The sequence below is a fragment of the Micromesistius poutassou genome (genome assembly GCF_964030765.1).
Source record: "Micromesistius poutassou genome assembly, chromosome: 17".
NCBI classification, from domain to species: Eukaryota; Metazoa; Chordata; class Actinopteri; order Gadiformes; family Gadidae; genus Micromesistius; species Micromesistius poutassou.
In genome coordinates, this window is record NC_140287.1 from 13,078,739 (window position 1) to 13,084,620 (window position 5,882).

Consider the following 5,882-nt stretch of genomic DNA (forward strand, 5'->3'; position numbering starts at 1 on the left):
GCTGCCCAGCAACCAGCTACAGTCACACATTGTATCTCTCTGTCTCTGTCTCTGTCTCTGTCTGTGTCTCTCTCTCTCTCTCTCTCTCTCTCTCTCTCTCTATCTCTCTCTCTCTCTCTCTTTCCCTATGTCACACACACACACACACACACACACACACACACACACACACACACACACACATACATGAATGCAAATTATTGAAATTCAATCAGGAGAGACTAGTATTGAATAAACCATAACATTTATTGACAACAACATATTTGGCAGGATATTAGACACCATCCAATATTTTTTTCATGGTGACGATCTGCCTGGAGAGCCAGAATTTTCCTTTTATGGTGTCTAGATGCTGGTGGTGGTGCGGCAATGGATGGAGTACCTGCCCTGGAGGACGTCATCTCTAACTTAGGGAGATAAATATAGATAAACTGGGAGGTGAAATGGATGGAGGAGGGCTGTAACAAGTCACAAATAGTAGATATGAGCATGTCTGAGAGGTGTAATGTGTTTTGGGGCAATTGAACACAAGAAGAACACAAAAAGATTCCTGATGGGTTGAGAGTTGAATTGAAAATTCAAGCATAGATCCATGAGAATAGAGATAAATATCATCTTCCCGATGGAACTTTTGCTGTAGGTACATTACAACGTTCTCCATTACAGACCCGGGCCTCTTAAACCGTTGGGTAAGTGTTCTCTATCAACCACTATGGATTAAAGTGTAACTCTTGTGGGGTAGGACAGCTTGCAGACCCAGAGCAGAGCTGAGGTGAAGCCATCAGGCCCAGAGTATTGACAGGACGGTACATTTTCCACTAACGTGTTGGTGGCTGAAGGTGGTGCAGCAACGGTTCAAATCAGGAGGGAGCAAAAGTTAAAAAGTGGTTGGTTGATGGGTAAGACAGGGTGGGGGTTGGTTGATCAGGGGTGGGTTGGGTGATTGGAGGGTGCTACATCAAATGATTGATGTAGAACAATATATGTGTTTTCTGAATGTGTGTGTGTGTGTGTGTGTGTATGTGCTCACGTGTTTTCTGCATGTGTGTTTGTGTGTTCTGTTATGTTTTCCATGTGTGTGTGTGTGTGTGTGTGTTCACATGTTTTCAGTGTGTGTGTGTGTGTGCGCGCACATGTGTTTCAGCGTGTGTCTGTGTATCTGTGTGTGTGTGTGTGTCTGTGTGTTTGTGCCCGTGTTTGTAAGCTTGTGACCTCTCCCTATCCATTATAAAGAAGTGTCTGCCGTTCAGCGACAGAACTGCAGGCCATTAATAAGTAAAGACGAAGGAGATGGGCCCCCGAGCAAATAACAAACAGAAAAATTCATTGCACAGAAGTATCTGCTTCTCCAAACACAGCCTTTACTAGTCTGATAGATGCTAGTCTCTAGAGGGGAAGGGTGGTGGGGGATGGGGGGGGGGGGGGGGTCTTAGGAACCAGAGTTGTCCATGACTTTTACTGTGATTTATGTATCAATGAATAGTTAATATTCTTTACTAACCCACCCTTCTCCTCTACACAAACGTGTGTGTGTGTGTGTGTGTGTGTGTGTGTGTGTGTGTGTGTGTGTGTGTATGTGTGTTTTTAGATGTGTATGTGTATTTGGGCCCTATTTAGACGGTCTAAAACCCAAGTGTTTTAGCGCAAAACGGAAGTAGCTTTGTGGGGGCGGTTCTATGGCAATGTTGCTATCATGACGGCGGATAAATGACTCTTGCGCCCGACGCAAATCTAAAATGGGTTGGTCTGAAACCTGCAGGTGTGTTTTGGGTGTAACGTGCAATAGACCAATGAGAGTTCCATCTCCCATCCCCTTTAAGAGCCAGCGAATCTGACTTGACGAGTTGATTTTTTGACAGCGCGCTTGCAGTCTCCGCTGAGACAGATGCATGACCACTTGAATTTCAAACTTCAAATGGCTCAGTTTATGGCCAAATAATAGGCGTAATTCACACATGGAATAGCGTTTTTTTCTCCAACTTCAGAAACACTGAGTCATCATGTAAATTGCGGCAAAGACAACTTGACACATATATGATATGCGGATGCGGTCCTGTGGCCGCAACTGTGGGTCTATTTAATGATATGCGGCAATACATTAACAAACATTGTTTGTTACCAGTATTGTATACATTATCGTTATCGACTTGTGTTCATAATATGCATGTGTCCCCCCGTTAATATACATCGCCATGGACTGTATTATGCATTATGTGTTTAGTTTGTGTGTGTTTAAACAGATGGGTGCGCACACACACGCGCGCCAAGCATCTCCCTCATTCATTCATTCTTTTAAACACTCACTCACGGTAAAACTATGTTTTCTCACGATCAAATACTCATCAATCCTAAAAGTTATGGGCTTGTAGGCCTACACGATGTCTGTGTCAAGAAAATATGTGTTTGCTGTACGGTGTTTGCAGATGCATTGATTTAAAAGTACAACTCTGGTAACACTTTATAATAAGGTGCCATAATAAATAGCAAACTAGTCATTACCTAACCCTTTGTTCATATTTGTTAATTGTTACTAATAATACTACTAATAATATATATTTGGCACAAGTTAATAGTTTTTTCATCATTAATTATTAATTACATCATTAATATTAGTTGTTTGCATAAAATCTGTATGTTAATGTTTTAACAAATAGAAAACAATCTATTAACTAATACTGTATTAATATTTGTTAATAGTTAAATGTTTTGGCACTAATTAACAGTTATTTCTTACATCATTTAAATTTTAAATGTTTATTTACAAACGATATGTTAATGTAAGTTAATGTATTATTATTTAACTAATTGTTATTAAACTGTGCTTCTGCCTATCCCAATATGAACCATTCCTCATAGGACCCTTACAATAAAGTTGGTTAAGCTTAATTAATATATTAGTAATGTATAGCTATCAGCGTGGGGCCCACGCTAATGTAGCTAATGTATAAATTTGTATTATTTGAGAAGGTAACGGAGCTAGACGTCAAGCCCCGCCCAGAAAGGTCCAGCCCCGCCCACAATCATATTGTGCATACCTGTTCCGGTTGCGGTTGAGAAGAAGGAAGAGTGAAAGTCCATCATGTCGGTCAGTAAGCCTCATTCACATGTAATGAGGAGTTAAATACGTTTTATTGCAGATAATTGTTGTTATGAAGTTAAACTGTAGGTTAACGTTACTGGTTAAAACATTTAACGTGCGTGTCTGTTAAATGCAATTAAATTTTAACAATTTGTCTGCCTATTTCCATTTTGTTGTTAATGTTACCCTACTCAACAGGTGCTTCTAGATAACTATGTTACACTTCAAGAAACGTTGGGTTATCGTTAATTAACGTTACTGTTAACCGAGCTGTAACGTCAAAGCTGTGTTCACACCAAATGCAAATGAAAATATGTCTGTTACTTAATTACAGCTATCTGTTGTGCTTGACTATGAACCAAGGGAGCACAATCACAGCTGACTTGCCCCGCATACTGGCTTGTTGGGTTTACTTGCTTCGCGTTTGGTGTGAACCCACAGTAACGGTAACAAAGCAAACTCTGTTAAGAAGGATTAACGCTAATTGTGTTGATTTTATAAGCTGAATCGGCTGCCGTGGATTCCTATCCATTCCATATGATCGTTTTTTTAATGCTTAACTAGCACAATTGCTACATTAGCTTGGTACATTATGCTAGCCATTTACTTTATAGCTAACAAAAATGTTGTCGATAGAATTAACTAATTTTGTGCATGAATTTGCCATAGTGGTTAATCTTTGTCTTTTGATATAATTGTCTCAGCAGCACGCCACCCAACAGCAGAGGACCCAGATATCCCTTTGGCGGACACCTATTGCTGTCCATGTTGTTATTTCACTACGACTGAAAGACATGGAATACTGTATCACCAGAAAAAAACATCGTCATCAAGGTATGGTCTGATTAAACTGATGATTACATTATATTATTGAGAGAAAACATATATTGTCTCCTTTCCCCTCCTAATCAAGCATGTGCTTCTGTTTGTGGATTGTGTGTGAGGTTGTCAGTAGCTCTGATTGTGTTAATGTTGTCTCATAGGTTATCTCATCTGCAAATGCAGCCGGCAGTGCAGAGATGAGGCACATTTTCACTGCATAAATTGCCAGAGAACTATCGTACGTAGAAATCAGTTTCTCTCTCACCTGAAGTCATGCAATGAGACACCTGCACCTCGTCCTTCAGCTGCACCTCCACCTCTCGCCCCCACCGTGGTTTCAGCTGCACCTCCACCTCTCGCCCCCACCGTGGCGTCAGCTGCACCTCCACCTTGTGCTCCTGCCGTGGCGTCAGCTGCACCTCCACCTTGTGCTCCTGCCGTGGCGTCAGCTGCACCTCCACCTTGTGCTCCTGCCGTGGCGTCAGCTGCACCTCCACCTCTCGCCCCCACCGTGGCGTCAGCTGCACCTCCACCTTGTGCTCCTGCCGTGGCGTCAGCTGCACCTCCACCTTGTGCTCCTGCCGTGGCGTCAGCTGCACCTCCACCTTGTGCTCCTGCCGTGGCGTCAGCTGCACCTCCACCTCTCGCCCCCACCGTGGCGTCAGCTGCACCTCCACCTTGTGCTCCTGCCGTGGCGTCAGCTGCACCTCCACCTCTTGCCCGAACAGTGTCTTCAGCTGCTCCTCCAAAGGCAACTGTTCAGTGTATCCATTGTGGACTTAGACTGAATAGACGCAACTTGCGAATGCACATAAATAGAAAGCACTCGGACAACAAGCGGGACATCACAGCTCAATGTCATCTGAGCAGTGAGTGCATTGATCCCGACCATGGGGTTTTTGTTGCAATTTTTAGATCACTAAAATAGTACCAAGTATCATTTGCGCCAGAACACTCATCTGCTTTTCGCCGACACGCCTCTCCAGGGGGCAAGTGTAGTGGAACGTGTTTGCTGCGGGGGAAAGTCAGCTTTATGTTGGGTGCAAACTAGCAACGATACATGTGTCTGTGTCAGGGATGCAAACAGCGCGCTTTTCGGCGGCTGCCGCTTTTTTCATGGCTGTTTGGGTGACTTGTGTGAATCGTGTAGATCCGATGAGTTTTTTTTTTGGGGGGGGGGGGGGGTCTGGGAGGGTCTGATTATAATTTCATCAACAGTAATTCTGTATTGCATCAACGGTAGATGCAATACAGAATTACTGTTGATGAAATTATAATCAGACCCTCAGATGCGGCGCCAAACTCCAGGGTCAGACTAAGTGAAAATCCTTGCAGCGCGAGATACAGGTGCGCGCGCCCTGCCGAAACAACTGGCTTCGCGTGCGCAGTGTTCTGATTTACTGTTTTCTCATAGACTGTATCTATGCATTTACTTATTTGGTAGATGATCTACCAATCACGGGGGGGGGGGGTTACTTCAAAAGTGTAATGCATTATTTATTACTTATTACTGTCATTTCAAAATAACTAGTTACATTACAATATTACTGTCTTTGAATTGTAAGGCATTACACTACTTTTACATTACTTTTGCCAAAATAAAAGGAAATATGGATTTGGTGTTCAATAGATCTTCTTGTGTTCAATGCAGGTCATTACACAGCAGGAGGTGATGTGGTATGGCATAATGACTGAGCTAGGCTTAAGGCCAACAAAAGTACAATATAATGGTCGCAGTTATGGCTCATGGTGCAATATATTTTATAATAGAAATACTGTAACTTTAGGTATTCATATTGAAATCAATAGAGCTAGAGCCTAGTACTGTACAGTATAATTGATATTTAAAATGTATATTCCTGTAGTTTTGACCTAACCAGATTTATCATGACATGAGCATTACTACTATGAACAAAACAAAGCCAAGACAACAGTTTTGACTTTTCAAATAAAGTGATATGGTCACTTTATTTGAAGAGTC

The 5,882-nt window shown here is 42.3% G+C and overlaps 1 long non-coding RNA gene across 1 annotated transcript; it reads left to right on the forward strand.

Annotated features, from left to right (window-relative positions):
- Positions 1 to 3,037: 3,037 nt before the first annotated feature.
- LOC311361988 lies at positions 3,038 to 4,427 on the forward strand. The gene is made up of 3 exons (XR_014638698.1): positions 3,038 to 3,085; positions 3,787 to 3,913; positions 4,063 to 4,427. It is a non-coding gene; the product is annotated as an uncharacterized lncRNA (long non-coding RNA).
- The last annotated feature ends 1,455 nt before the right edge of the window (positions 4,428 to 5,882 follow it).